The following is a 16,622-nucleotide window of genomic DNA, read 5'->3' on the forward strand; positions in this document are numbered from 1 at the left end:
AAAAAAAAAAAAAGTACAAATATTTTACAATAATGTAAACTAATAGTATTCATTGGTCGGGTGGTGCTTCAGTAGTAGGCGGGGCTTCAGCAGTCGGCGGGGCCACAGAAGGAGGAGGCAGCAGAGGTTGATCAGTTGGAGCTTCACTACGCGGTGCCGCTCCAGAAGACGAAGGCAGATGTTGTTGGAACAAACCCACAAACCTCCGATGATCAAGTAAAATTTGACCATCGGTGTCCTGCATCTGGTCAATCTTCCTCTTCATACTGGTGGCATAGTTGTGTGCGAGCTTGTGCAATTCCTTATTCTCATGCTTGAGCCCTTTAATCTCTTGCTTGAGACTCTGTATTTCAGCCACCAAGGATTCAACGTGACGAGTTCGGGCATATAGGCGTTGGGCCATGTTGGATACGGAACTCGCACACTGCACACTGAGAGCCAGAGACTCCTTAACAGCCAATTCATCAGACCGTCTAGCGAGCAGTCTGTTATCTTTAGGAGTGACAATGTTCCGGGCCACCACCGCTGCTGTCATATCGTTCTTCATCACCGAAGCCCCAACGGTAAGGGGACCAGTGGGGGATATGAAAGAAGGGCGCCATATGTTGTCTGGTGAAGGAGGAGCTGCCTCTTCACGAATGTTCAAGTCAAAACGTCGATCAGAAGGGCCAGACATTTTCTGAAGGTGTTGAGAAAGAAGAGATTGGACAGGTTAAGATTTCGGAAGTGCAAGAAGGGAGTGTTTACTGGAGGGATAAGTGTGTTGTGGAACAAGCTTAACGCCTCTATAAAAAGAAGAAATCGGAGAGGCGCTCCTCAGAGAAGCGTCCTCTCGCAAATCGAAGAGTCGGGGCTCCTTTCTCAAAAGCCGGATTCTTTTCTCAAAAGAGGCGTTTCATTTCTTAAAGGCTGGGCTTGCTCAGAAACCACGAGCCGAACCCCGGATTTCAAAAGATCAATTTGTCCAGACGTGTCGTCACTTGTCACACGTAAATTGCTTTGCGAAATTCTCGGGCAGTTTGTCGAAGCACCAATTCAGAAATCGAAGAGGGAAATTCAACAGTCAAAGACACGCTAGCTTTCTCAAAAGCTGGGCTTCAACCCACGGGCAAATCTTCTTTTCCAGATTTATCCGCACGTGTCACATGCTACCTCTACAATCGACGTTGCTCAGAGCTCGAAGCGCCGATTCCAGATATCAATGAGGAATCTGCTTTGCGGAAATTACGGGCAGCTTTGTCAGAAAGCGCGTAATTTGTACTATTCATCCATCCACCGGCTGCCGACAATGAGTGAGAGAACAGTTCCGGTTGTGAAGACAAGTCCTATAAGTTTCTACCTTCGCCTTCCACAGCAAAAGCACACTCTCTCAGCACACCCTCTCAACACTTCTTCATCTCCGAAAATGCATTCCCAAAGAATCCTCCTAAGTTACTCTGTGTTCCTCATTCCTTGGGATACTCCTGCGAACAACCCATTCAAAGCAAAAGTATTTCATATCATGAAGGTTGAAAGCAAGAGTATCTCATATCATGCTTTCTCCCTGTCCTTTCTCCAGCCAGCACTTGCTCTCGAGTACTCATCATCTTGTGTTTCCTCTTCGTCTCTTACGTATAAGGGAAGTGAAGATGATACCTCGAAGCATGTGGAGACAACGTGCTGATTCATCCTCAACTAAGGACAAGGAGAAAGAGAGCAAGAGGTGGGCACTTGGAAAGATTGAAGAAAGAAACAGACCAACACCTCTCCCTCGTGCCTGCCCGCCATGCAGAGGAAACAAGCAGAGAAGAATGCAGCTTGCACAATCATCCCAGCAGAAGGAGTCTGAGATGAAGAACAAGAGAAGCTGCCACATCTGCTTGGAGAACAAATAAGGAACTGCAACATTCCCAAAGAGCAAAGCTCCGCCGTACAATATCATCAAATAGTAAAAAGCTAAGTGTCACCCCGTTCAAGAGGAAAGCTGTGGAAAGTCAACAAGCACGACCAATGATTACTTATTAGTTTTATTCATTATCTTTTATCGTAATTTTCAATTTTTCGTTTGCAATTTTTTTTTTTTTTTAATTAATTTTCTTGCGTACTTAACTGAATTATTTCTTTTCTTTGCAGGAACTTTTGGTTATTTCCACCCTTGAAGTTGATTGCAGAATTTTAGCTTGGGGGTCATCGCTTGATTTTACTGCAAATTAGGGAAGTTTTCAGTCCAATTGCGTTATTTTGTTTCTTATTATTTTTTTTTATTTTTTTTATTTTTTTTATTTGCATTATAGTGTTTTCTGACATTGGGGACAATGTCAAGTTTAAGTATGGGGGTAGAAATCTCCAGAATTTCATTTGTCTCTGTGTTGTTGTTTTTTTTTGTGTTCTTAATTAGTTTTGTTTTCTTTTAAAAAATAAAAAATAAAAAAAACTGTGTTGTTGTTTTTTGTGTTCTTAATTAGTTTTGTTTTCTTTTAAAAAAAATTTAAATTAAAAAAAAATTTCGGAAAATTTAAAAATCCAAAAATATTGTCTTGTTTCCCTTATTGTTTTGAATTAGATTTTTGTTAGTTTCCCGACCCAATGATATAATTAGATCAAATTTGAATCACGATTATCAAGAACTTAGTTAACATGTGTTTTATGAAATTCCTAATTCTCTTGTTAGTTTTGTACATGTTTGACCATCTTTGAAAAACCAAATGCACATAGCCTTGTTAATGTGAAACTAAAGTATGACTTAAAGCTTCATATGTGAATTTAGTGACCATATACATCCTATGTGAGTTTTTGAGCCGATTGAAAGTGTGTGCATTTTTCATACACTCCTATTCTTTTATGTGTGATGAACTTATGTGAGATACATCTCTAGAACTTGCGTAACGATCTTTCGAAATGTTTGTCATTGATTGCTTGAACTTGGAAATGATAGAGGCATTAGGTTTACCACTATGGCCCAAATAACCATGTTTCCCAAAGAAAAATGATATCATTAGTTTGCCAATTTGAGCCGTGTTTGTTGAGCCTTTTATTTCTTATCACCAGATATGTCTACCCTTATACCTGAAACATTTTTCCTTACCCTTTCCAAGCGAGCAATGCGAGATTGTCTTATGAGAAACGTTTGTGAAATACTGTGAAGATGTTTGGCAAAAGAATAAGTGTGGGGGTATTTCATGTTTGTGATTTAAAAAAAAAAAAAAAATAAAAAAAAAAAAAAAAAAAGAGAAAAAAAAAGAAAGATTGTATAAAAAGAAAATAAAAAGTTTTTAAAGTTTCAGTTTAAGAGTATGGTTGGAGGTGCTAGAAGAATTGCTGGAGAGCTTGAGTTCTTATAAATCTAAAGAAAAGAATTGCTTGCAATGTAGCTTGGAACTTGTGTTTACCTATTCTTTCATTTCAATAACCCTCTCCCTAAACCTCATTACATCCAATAAAAGTCCTCTTGATTTAAGTTTTGCAATTATGATTGTGGAGATGAGATCTTTATGCAAGCTTATGGTAGAAATTTCACATTTGATTCTTTGAGCGAAACACATTTAAACTAAACACATGTGTGATTGAGTGTATATCCCGTGAGAAGGTTGCTAGTTTGCATATGATGATTTTAAAAATATAAAAATTTTGAAATTGCATTAGCATGGCTATCTCACACACTACACTTCAAGGATGATTTAAAGATTACTGCTAATATTTGAATAAGGAAGATGAACTTGGATTAGTTCATTGATGCTAGCGATGGTTCTTGATGATTTGTTTTCTTAAATGAAATTCTATGAGGGTCACATAGGGGGAAGCTAATGTTTTTCTTGTTACTTCTTGTTCTTGTTTTCTTTGTTTTGCTCGAGGACTAGCAAAAGCTAAGTATGGGGGTATTTGATCGGATCATATTTATATATATTTTTACTTCAAATTCACTCGTCTTTTCTTAGTTAGTTCCTTATATTTTTGAGCTATTTACGTTATTTTTGTGTTTATAGGATTTGTTATGCAAAGAAAATAAAAATAGAACAAGTGAAATTTTATGTAATAAATTCGTCAAAACTGTCTGTGTAGATCAGCTTTTAAATTAAATTAAAAAAAATATATAATAATGATAAGTCATGATGATGTTTGAAACATCATCATGATGGTTTTGTTTTGTAGAAGAAAAGAAAGGAACGGATGGAGAAGAAGAAAAGAAAGGAATAAAAAAAGAAAAGAAGGAATAAAAAAAAATTAAAAGAAGAATAAGAGGAGGACACGGGCAGACTGGTGGAAGGAGGAAATAGAATAAGAAAATAAAGAAAAAGAGAAGAGTGCGGGATAAGAAGCAGTGGAGGGTGGTTTGAAAAGAAAATAAAAAAATAGAAATAAAGGGGACAAGTGGGAGAAACACTGACAGATAAAAAGAATAAAAGAGGAGGAACGCGGAAAGGAATGAGGGGGAGAAAGGGGCTGCCCTTTGGGCAGCTCGCAGAGACGCAGGAAGGAGAGAAGCTCGCAGGGACGCAAGGCAGTGTGACGCGGGTAGACTGACGGAAGGGGAAATAATATAGGAGCAGGAGAGAGGAGGCGCGGAAGTGGAAGGCAGAGAGCTGCCTTTGGGCAGCGTGAGAAGGCGAGAGGAGAGAGGTCAGGGGAGGGCAGACTTGATTTGAGGGAGCTGCCAGCGCAGCTGGGGAAGAAGGCTGCCCTTGCAGCTGGAGCAAAACCGAAAGAAGGGTGCGCTGCTCTTGGCAGCACCGAGGGCAGAAAATGGCAGCGCACGGACAAACAGACAGCTCTTCTCTCCTCTCGGTTAAATCTTTCCATCTTATGTTTTACTTTCGGTTTAATTTTTCCAAACTTCTCTTTTATTTCTGTTTTTAATAATGTGTAATTAAATTTATGTTGGTTAGAGGTTAATTCGAAACCATGAATATATTTGTAATATGAATTGATTACCTTCGGTTGTGATTTCATAAGTTGTGATTTCAATTTACTTATCCGTTCGTATAAAAACTGATTTGTGTATGTTGGTTGAGAGTGCACGCTTAATTTACATGCATGAATTTGATGCTAGAATATAAGTGAATTTCACCTAATCGTTATGAACTTATTTTCACAAGTAGTAAAGGTTGCTAGTCACAATCACGTTAAGTAAATTCTTGGCAAGAGTATCATGCTTTTCATAGTTACGAATGCCTCGTCAATACTTATAGTTTTCACAAAGTTTAATGATCTTTGATTGTATCTCTATTGTGCTTTTCACGTAGGGGACTTTTGAAGAATGTTTTGAATTGTTGTATGCGTTTTCCCGTCCAATTCAATAACTTAAGGAAAACTTGAAGATTAAAAAAGTGCTGTTCACGGTTAATCTGGAGTATTGAAATTCACAATTTATTAAATGAACAACTGGAAATCATTTTGTATGCAAGTATAACATGTGTGAAGAAGAACCCTTTAGCTAGTCCGTCATTTATCATTTTACCTTAATTTTATGTTTTTATCAATTCTGTAATTTAATTAAGTTTAATTTACTTTTCATCAAAACCAAACACCCATCCATTATTAAATTATATTATTTAGTTAGTTTTCTTTATTGTTAGTCTTTTAATTTAATTTCCGTCCATTTCAGTTCCTAGTGTTTAATTTAATTGTTTCCATTATTTTGAGTCATTTTAAGTGTGTTTCGAGTTATTAGAGTTTTTAGCCTAATTTTGTGTCCTTGAGTCTTATTTAATATTTTTAAATTAATTTAGAATAGATTAGCAATCCCTCCTAATCCCCGGCCTAGAACGATACCCTACTTACATCTATACTACAATTGTCAAAAAGAGGGTTTAATTTGTGTGTCAAGTAATTCTCACATCAGACATGTGCAAAGAAGGCCTATTGACGCTCCGGTTCAAAGATGTGACTACGTGATAGAGGTTCAGGGCCGAAGGGGTAGAGGAAGACCTAGGAAAACTTGGGAAGAGACCCTAAGAAAAGACTTAGAGTACTTGGATCTAATGGAGTACTTGGATCTAATGGAGGACATGACACAAAACCGAGCGCAATGGCGTTCTATGATTCATATAGCCAACCCCACTTAGTGGGAAAAGGCTTTGTTGTTGTTGTTGTTGTTGTTGTTATGTTTCTTTCACAATTTGTATGGATAATGACAGTGATTAGAATTTAGTATCGGTTCTTTTGTAATCAAGCTTGAATCCTACAATATGATCGAAATTTGAAATATTAATCTGTCACGTCCTTGGAGTAAATTAAAGTGTGGAAAAAATTAGCAACCCTTCTAGTTAATTTTTTTCATGTCAAATTTTAGAGCAATTGGTTTCTTGGATGTTTGAAGGACCAAAGTTATCCGAGTCTGCTAGAACTTTCACCATTATAAACAATTGCAAAGAGACAGTCTGGCCTGCAGTTACCCCTGGGGACAACTTATGGTGGTGGCTTTGTGCTAAAACCAGGCCAGTCAATGGTGTTCACTGCCCCGGTTAGCTGGTCTGGCAGGATATAAGGTCGAACACGCTGCAACTTTGACAAAAATGGCAATAGCTCGTGCGAGACCGGGTCCTGTGGCAGCACCCTCCAGTGTGTAGCCTCAGGAAAGCCCCCAGCAACACTTGCCGAATTCACATTGGCTGCACTAGACTTTTATGATGTGAGCCTTGTTGACGGGTTCAACTTGCCGTTGGTTGTGACACCTCTAAATTGTACGGGAAACTGAAGTGTATCTGGTTGTGACGGGGACCTAAGACCAAATTGCCCGAATGAGCTAGCTGTGAAGGCCAATGGGAAGAAAGTTGGATGCAGAAGTGCGTGTGATGTGTTCGACACAGATGAGTACTGCTGCCGAGGGAGTTATGGCAATGCTGTTGTGTGTAAACCCACATATTATTCCAAGAAGTTCAAAGAAGCATGCCCTACTGCCTACAGTTATGCTTATGATGATCTGAGCAGTATCTTTACTTGCTCAGGCACAAATTATGTCGTTGCTTTCTGCTCAACCAGGTTTGTCATCAGCGAATTACATGCACTAAAAACTGTTTTAGATCTCTCTTTGGAATTTGGATGCAGTGATTATAAAATCGAGGGTCTAAGTAAGAAAAGATTTTGAACATTGAAATTTGATTCTCTTGCCAAATATATGTCCGCTGTCGCAGGTGCGCGCTTTGCAAACAAAAGTTTATCAATGTTTTAGCATTTTCTATCCCATTTTTTTCTTGTGGTGTAAGTTATCCACTTTATTGTTGTTTATATATGCAGGAAGCAACAGGTGTGCACATATCACCACCACAAGCTTGTGTGTGGTAATGGATCTGGATCAGTAGGTTCAAAGTCACTGAGATTGTGGGCTGTGATGATTGGATTGTTGATGATGATTAATCAATGGATTAATTTTTAAAAAATAAGTTGTTTATTCCTCTCTAACTGTAGAGGTGTGTTTTACATCCCCTTTGAACTTAGAAGCAGTACTTAAAAGAATGTCTTTTTTTCAAGAGTTGTCCATGCTGGTTGGTTGTACAAGATGAAGTTGTTCATTTTATTCTTTTCTTTTCAAAAAGAGAGAATATAGTTTAATGTAGTTGCTTTACACAAACTTTGTATGTCTCCAATATACGGTAGAGTGTTTTTGTAAAAAGTTGTGAGTATAATCAGCTTTGAAATAAATCAGTTAATTATTTAGTAAAATTTTCTGTAAAAGTGTTATGATTATAAAAAGAATGTTAAAGTATTTGATAAATTTTTTGTCTAAAGTTGTTGTAATTGTCTATAATAACCAAAAAGGACATTGATTTTAATTTTATTTTTCATTAAACTAATTAAAATATGGAAATATATTAAAAAAAACATCAAAGAGAAATTTTATTTGAATCATGTAACCTCTTTCTACATCCAATTTACTCTCTTCACCCATATTATTTTTTTATTAAAGAATTAATCTTTCTTTAAACCCAAATCTATTACCAAAATTACTCTCTCAAACCTAATTCAAAATGTTAAATTATCTTTACATAAAATTTGAAGAAGAAAAACTAGAACATGAAATTAAAATTAAATTAATTCCAAGCAGACCCACCCCACCCATTCAAACCCCCACCACGACCAGATCACCCATCCAAACAACCACCACGACCAGACCACAAACCACCACCACGACTAGATCATCCATCCAAACTGCCATCGCGACCAGACCACCCAACGTAGCTCCTCCCCTCGCCTAATGGCCCTAACCCATTTCCACAAACTCGCAGCCACCACATTGGCGTGCCCATCTCAATTAACCAAAGGATTTCGATCTCACGAGATAGCAAGCTCAAGCTTGGAGGAGACGGCGAGGAGAAAGAAGGGGGACGATGCATAGAAAAAGAAAGGAAAACTAATGAAAAGGGTTTGAAAATTTTGAGTTTTAATAATAAGGACAAAATAAAGGGTAAAGTGAATAGTACCAGGATTGATTTTTTAATGTAAAAATGTGATTTTTCGTTAAAGTGAACAGTACCAAATGCTTTTCGTTAAAGTTCTCTAGAAAGAAAGGGTAGGATTGCCATTAAAAATTCATTAAATAGTCACTGTTCATCAGCGTTTTAGAAAAAAAAAAAAAAAAAGCCTATTTTCAAAGCATGTTTTTGCTGCTTCTGCTTGGCTTCGAATGGGCCTTACACTGTTCACCAGCGTTTGAGAAAGAAAAATGTTTTTGTTTACAAACATATAATACAGCCCAGCTTTTTTTTCAGACCTGCTTTTGAAAAAAATTAGGCATTTCCAAACTAATGGATTTGGATTCTCGCCGGATCCCCTCCTTGGGGATTCTAGGGATCAATGAACAAGAACTGTTGATAAAAAATCATGCCGTCCTAATTAAATGCTTTTTATATTTGTAAAAGTAAAGCAGCATCATTTTGCGTGAAATGTAAATAAAAAAGAAAAAATTGTGGTCGCACGATTTTTGATCAACGATCCGTGTTTGTTGATCCCTAGGATCCCTAGGGAGGGGATCCGACGAGGATCCAAATCCGTCCTAAGTCTTTCAAATGAATAAAATCAACAAAATCTTGCGAACGACTACTTCATCAAAGGTGGTCCTATGTAGAAATCTTATGGATAACAGTTTTTGATTAATTAAAAAGGATGAATCATAAAAGACCTGAGTTTGGCCATACTCTCTGAACCCAAGTTCGAATCTCATAAATTCAATGTTATTATCCTGTTGGTTGTTAAACAAAAGGTAGGATCTTTAGTCAGGTTGGGTCTAATAAACTCAGACCTAAAGTCCCATACCACTTCGATGTGTTTAGTTCGATCATATTGAATCAGATTGTGAATAATATAAATCGCTTATTTTATTATCAGTATACAATGGCATGACAGTAGAGATGGGCAAAATATCCACAGGTATGGATAACCGTGGTTACCGTTCATTTAAAATTCACGGTTACGGTTATGGCTAACCGTTGAAACAAATAAACAGTTATAGGTATAACTGTTTATCCATGAAATTTAAATGGATGATTATGAATATTACTGACGGTTACAAACAAGTACCCATTTAACCATTTATTTAATATTTATAAAATTAAAAAAATTAAAAATTAAAAACATAAAAACTATTCGATCTCTCCCAAGGAAGAAAATATCGGTAATATCGGAAATATCGGTAGTCTGAAAACACGAAAATATCGATGGAAATATCGGGATAATATCGATATCGATAAAAATTACATGGAAACCACGGAAATTGTAAGAAAAACTTGGAAATTTTTATTGAAACTTTGCAGGATGTTTATTTAGTTAATTATCTATTAGTTTATCACAAAAAATTGGAAAGAAATGCATTGCATGATGGATTTAACATTATCAAGTTGATTATATAACGAGCTGGCAAACATTGTGAGTGTAGAAAATATGTAGTAATTAATGAAAGAAGTTTAAACACACCATAATCATTTATATATAATGAATTAGTACAATATTTTACATTTTATACATTGCATGATATTAACAATTTAATGCTCATTTGTACAACTAAATATATGCAACTCGACAAGATTTAGACATGAGTGAGTGAGAAACAAAAAAAAGAGGGGCACATAAGATCTAAGAGAGGAATTTTAGGAGAATTTAGACATAGTCATGAAGAAATAAATCACAAAAAGATAGATATGCGAGATTAGAAATGCAACACGTGAGGGATTTGCAAATGACTGCTTAAAATGAGTCATTAACAAATTTCTTTTACATATATTTGTAATGTTCATGTGATACATTTCTAATTCCTCATATTTAACTTTGTGCGACATATTTCTTCTTCATTTGCCTAAAATGCATGCCTTGTAGTTTGGGAGTCTCTCACCCAAACATACATGTAGTATTGGGTGTGGTAACTATTTGTAATAACTTTTTATAGTGGAAACTCAACTTCCTTTAATATGCAAGCATATATGCTCCAGATCCATGAAGAAAACTAAGGTTTCAACCCCAAAATTAATTGGCAATAAGAGTTATGACACAACTCCTAATAAACTTTGTGAGGAATTTCTTAATTAACTCTCCGATTTGGAACTTTTCTTACATCCATGCAGTAAGATGAGGAAAAAAGAACGTTGCTTCTAGTAAAAATTCCTTAGTTTTATAACATCATACAAGATTAGAACCATTACCAACACAAGTTGAGCATCATTACTAACAAAACAAATATTTATTGTATTTTGTATTGACAACTTATTATCTTGGTGATCAATGATGAAATTACAGTAAAAAGAAAGAGGGAAGGAACTGACTAAAGCAGCATCATAATAACCCTTCCCAATTTGAGCTAGCATTCGCAGGAAGTAATGGTTACAATATAAACCTGGCATGATAATAACCCTTCCCACATCGGCTGTGCAATAAAACTGAGCAAGCAAACATTCTATAAAAGATTGTTTTCATCCCACATCGGCTGTGCAATGGAAGTGAGTAACCAAACAAGTCTATAAAAGGTACATTCCAAAACTGATGAAGACAGTCTTTTCTCGGTCTTTTGGCTAAGATTAGATGTGCTATCTGATCTTGTTAGTTTAATATTTTTAGTACTTTTGAAATATATCGCGATATTATCGGTAATATATAATATCGCGATATTATCGGTAATATCGCGATATTATCGATAATATCGCGATATTACCGATGAAATTTTTTGGATACTTATTAATATATCGGTGAAGCAAAAAAACGATAATATCGGCGAAATATCGCCGATATTATCGATATTTAAATCCTTGATCTCTCCCATACTCCCATTGCCGCTCATCTCTCTCATCTCCGCCTCTCTCTCATCTCCTGCATGAATGTATTAGGCTTTACGGCTTTTGCATCACCAACCCCACTGCCCACTAATTACCATTTCTAGACAATAATATTAGGTTTTTTTAGGGACAAAGCAAACAAGTCATCACTCATCACGAACGCTCCATTTTTGGAAGCTTCAAAAAAGCCCTCCGTCTAAGTTTATGTGGGTCTGCTTCTCTGCTGTTGTCCCTTTAAATTAGAGGCTCAAGTTCTCTGATCTGCATTTCATACAAATTTCTTTTTTAATTTTTAACTTGTTAAAAAATGGGTAAAACAAGGGTAAATGTTAGGATGCTAGATGGCATCATCTTGTGGTGACAGTTAGAGTTGAGTATTAGTATAAATAGTACATTGTAAGAGAGGAAAAGGGGTTAATGAAATGATATTGTTGTTCTGTTACTATCTCTCTGTGCAATTATAGAAGATGTGGAGCTAGGTTCTAACATTGGTATCAGCGCCTAGGTTCCCGATGCTGCTGAGGGGGCAACCTGGAAAGGGCCACCTTAACGGGACGACCAAGGGGTGCGTCGGTGTTCAGAGTGAAAGCCACCAGAGTAAGGGCCGCCGTGGGCATCGGCTTCCAAAATGTGGTGTAATGTTATGATCCCACATCGACTACACTTATAGAGATGTAGAGGTTCTTAAGTTCTTGGGGTCCTCCCACCTATTGGACTAGTCTTTTGGGTTAGGCTATTCCCTTAGGCTTGAGTACCTAATATTGGTATCAGAGCCTAGGTTCCCGACGCTGCGGAAGGGGCGACCTGGAAAGGGCTACCTTAACGGGACGACCAAGGGGTGCGCTGTTGTTAAGAATGAAAGCCACCAGAGTAAGGGCCGCCGTGGACGTCGGCTTCCCGAAGGGTGGTGTAATGTTATGATCCCATATTGACTACACTTATGGGGGTGTAGGGGTTCTTAAGTCCTTGGGGTCCTTCCACCTATTGGACGAGTTTTTTGGGTTGGGCTATTCCCTTGGGCTTGAGTACCTAATAGTAAATGGGTAAACGGGTATGCGGTTATGGTTAAACAAGTATACGATTACGGTTAAATGAGTATGCGGTTATGAGTACGGTTAACCGTTTGTAAATGGTTATAGATATGGGTATACCTATTTATGCAATTACCCAACGGGTAAACGGTTATGCAGGTAAGGACTTAAACGGTTATAGATAAATAACCGCAATTATCTGTCCGCCATAACTGTTGACCATCCCTCGCATGAGGTTTTAAGCTTAAACCTCAATTTTATCATTAGCACATTTCATGTTTTGTCCATAATAACTCATAAATACAATGTGGTATATACCTCGATGCTCAATCTAACAACAAAATCTTGTTTTTAGTTCGTCAAGTGACAATATTACCTCCAACAAATATAAGTAGTTCAATGTTGAATGTCGAATCAATCCCAATTTGCATGTGTCCCGATAATATCAAGATGTCCAAGCTTCAAAATTATTGTGACCTATAATTAACTGAGAGAATGAGAGGGGTGCAGAAAAGAGAAAGAGTGGAGAGATTGTAGAATGCTTAAGAATTCTTATGTTCTATTTCGGCCTTTATTAATAGTAAAATAAGAGGAAAGAATTAACTTGCCTTCCAAATAAATACAATCATAAAAATAAAAAATAAAAAAATAATAATTAGAATAATAAATAATTTAGAAACCAAATCTATTTAAAATTTACATAATCATACAATTAAAGAATATCCATAACAGGAACGAAACAATTAAGGGGCCTTACTCTCGAACACAAAAAATAAAATGGCGGGAGGTGGAAAGCTCCCCTTGAAAGTGTTCGAATCGTATAAACCTATTCCAATTCCTCTTTCGCTTTTTCATAATTTTTTTATAAACTCAATCAAATTGTTGGGAACTTTTTTTCCCTTTAACGTTAAGTAGCCCCTTTCACCGACGTGCTGAAATTCGCTGCCGACGAATTCAAAGTGCCTCCCCAAACCAGCGCTACCATTGATAGCGATTTTACCACTTGTAAAACAAGAGGTTAAACCATAGAAAATTCTTGCAAGAGAACAAGTGTTTGTAGTATAGAATGGCTCAAGCAAGGTCGATCTCCTCAGGGACTGATATAAACAATTTACGAGTTTTTGTGTATTTAACTTATTTAATTCTAAGAATTACACTAATTTGACGAAACTAAATATTACTGGATGTGACTTAAACAAATATCTAAAATGGGAATTGATTTATAAGAATAATGATTCAACTTAAACAAAACAAGTAAATACGGAAATTTAAGATAAAATAAATGACTGAAGAAAAATAAATTGACAATACGCTAGAGTTCAACCTTTACCAACAACACTCCTATGTAGCTCTTCCAATTGCTTAAATAATTGAAAACACACATGTTTTGAAGGTTGGATTTTCCTTGTGTATATTTTACTTGTGACATTCAAGCTAAAACGCATACCACTACATGCAACTTATCCATGACATTTGGATTAAATATAAACATGAGTGATTCATTAATCTTGGTGAAAATCCTTTTGTTAAACCATATAATCCCTAAGAGCATGATATTTACCTTAGGAGAGTATAAGTCTCAATCACAAGAAGCACAACCAATTTTAACGTGACATTCGTTCAAAATTGCATCCGATAACTTTTCTAAGCATCCTAATGGTGATCAAGCATCAAGGTACATAGATAGTTTAATTCAGTGATTGAAAATATCAAAGCAAACATGTAACAACACTTAAGCAATTGAAAAATAAAACTACGTATTCATGTTGCGGCTCATGGCCTCACTCTAGCATAATAAATTAGTTACACATAATTATTTTCATACATAAGAAATTATTCATAAGAAATAACAAGAAAGAAAACACCCGTTTTAACAAGACGAGCTCTCCGTTGCTTCTGACTTCCCTGCGCCAGTCTCTTCCCGTCAGTCTCTTCTCCCCTCAGTCTCTGCTTCTATGCTCTGCTGCGCTGCGGAGCCTCTGTCCTCTGGTTTCTGCTTCTGTCAGTCTCCTCTTATTATATAAATATTTTTTCTTTTCTTTTTCTTCCTGCCAGTGCTGCACTCCCCTTTGCTTATTTTATTTCTTTTGTTTTCTTTTTTTATTTCTTTGATCCTAAAACAAAATTAACTGCACATTAACACAAGGTAAGATAAAATGCTACAATTTTGACACAAAAACATCACAAAGATTTTAGAAATTGATGGTATAAATGCATGAAATATATGAGTGATCAAATACCCCCAAACTTACATTTTTGCTAGTCCTCTAGCAAAACAAAACATAAAACAAAACCACTCAACTAAGACTAGATTCAACAACTTAGTAGCCAACTTCTCAATTTCGATTTCAGAGATAAGTGCTAATCATGATACAAACAACCAAGAACTAATCAAGAGCTCAAAACATCATCCAATAATTAACCAAATTTCCTTCAAACAAAACACTGAAAAGCCATGTGTGAGCTAGCCATGTCAATGCAATTCCAAGCTCCTTTAAATCATCATATGCAAACATGTGAGGTTCTCACAAGACATACGCTCATTCACTCATAAGTTTTGGTTAATGTGTTTCACTCAAGTGATCTCATTGTACATGCCGCCATATGCTTGCTTGTCCACCTAACCCGCTTATCAATATTTAAGTAATACCTTGGATCAATAGGACTTTATTACGGTTGTAATGGGGCTAGCTAATGAAAGAGAGGATATGGAAATCAAAAATTTTGAGAAAGTACACTTTGGTAGTTTTCCAACACCTCAATATCACACCACTTCAAATTGAAAGCAAAATAATAAAACCTTGAGCACCTGTTACTCCCCAAATTTAACTTTAAAATGAAATTTATACTCTACCGACACATTTTCAACAATTCAACACTCTCCAATTTTCATATATATATATATATATTTTTTTTCTTCTTCTCTTTTTTTTTTTTTTTTTTTTTTTTTTTTTTTTTTTTGAGAGAGAGAAACAAATCTGCAAAAGCTACATCACCCATCAAATTCACATTTCATTATAATACACATGCTCCATCCATCTTTCTACATAAATGAAACCCCCAAAAGCACAACCCATGTAATACTTTCTCAAAACAATAAGGAATCGATTTTTGTATATGGGCTCAACTCCAATATTAGAGCAAGGTAAATAGATGTGGCTAACAAAGAAATGGCTTAGTTAAAGGCTCGACGGGCTACTACGGATAAATATAGCATATAAGGTAGAAATGAAAGGCTCAAACGATCCAAAGATGGCCTACATCACCTCCAAGTTATTACATGAATTGATTAATGAATCGAGTAGTATAAAGCAAGTTCTAGAGATACATGTACAATGAGATCATACGCACAAGAAGGAATGAGATTGATGCATAATGGTTCAATCATGTATAGGCTCAAAAACTCACAAGGTTTACATAATCTCACATGATTCACATTGACAAGACTAGACACATTTATTTTTCAAGTTGATTTTTGGAAATCACAGCTAACACAAAGACAACGAAAAGAACTTAGACTTCTTGAAAGTAAGAAGGAAATTAAATCAAATCTCATCATTGAATTGAGAAGTAGCTACAAACAACAATAAAAATGCAAAATTTTTTTTTTTTTTTTTTTTAATTTAATAAATAAACTAACGAAATATATTTCCACCCCCAAACTTAATTATAGCATTGTCCCCAATGATAATGAAAGGAATTTTTGAACAATAAGACATAAAAATGGAAGGAAAGAAATATAAAATGAAATAAAGACACAAAAAGAAAAGGAAAGAACACACCAATTTGTGTAGGCGAGGAGAGCAAATGTGTGAGTCATTCTTCTCTGCTTGTTTCTTCTACACTTCACGTGCATTCTACTTTACCAGAAATCGTCGACAGATTGCCCGTAATTTCCGCAAAGCAGACTCTGCATGTGACAGATGTTGACACGTCTGGAAAAGCAGATTCCTCTCCGATTTCTGAGCTTGCCTCTTCGAAATCTGAGCTCCGTCGAGTGCAGAGGTTGCATGTGACGAGTACGGACAAATCTGGAACAAAGGATGGCCCGTGGTTTCTGAGCAAGCTCAGCTTTTGAGAAAGCGAACGCCGCTTTGATTTTTTTTAGTTGGCCTCTTCGATATCTGGAATTTGCCTCTTCGATCTCCGAAATCTCATCGCGTGCTGATTTTTATAGAGGTATGCAGGACGTTCAAAGCACACTTGAATTTCTGCCTTCAAAAACTCCCTCTTTGCATTTCTACGATCTTGACTTGTCCGACCTCTGCTTTCCTTAACACCTCTGAAAAATGGCTGGCCCTTCCGACCGTCGTTTTGACTTGAACCTTGGTGAAGAGGCAGCTCCGCCTTCACCAGA

General features: G+C 36.3%; 1 pseudogene; it reads left to right on the plus strand.

Annotated features, from left to right (window-relative positions):
- The first annotated feature begins 6,285 nt into the window (after positions 1-6,285).
- On the plus strand, positions 6,286-7,546 carry LOC126602989 (pathogenesis-related thaumatin-like protein 3.5; annotated as a pseudogene).
- Positions 7,547-16,622: the final 9,076 nt, after the last annotated feature.

Source organism: Malus sylvestris, chromosome 15 (genome assembly GCF_916048215.2).
Source record: "Malus sylvestris chromosome 15, drMalSylv7.2, whole genome shotgun sequence".
Taxonomy (NCBI): Eukaryota; Viridiplantae; Streptophyta; class Magnoliopsida; order Rosales; family Rosaceae; genus Malus; species Malus sylvestris.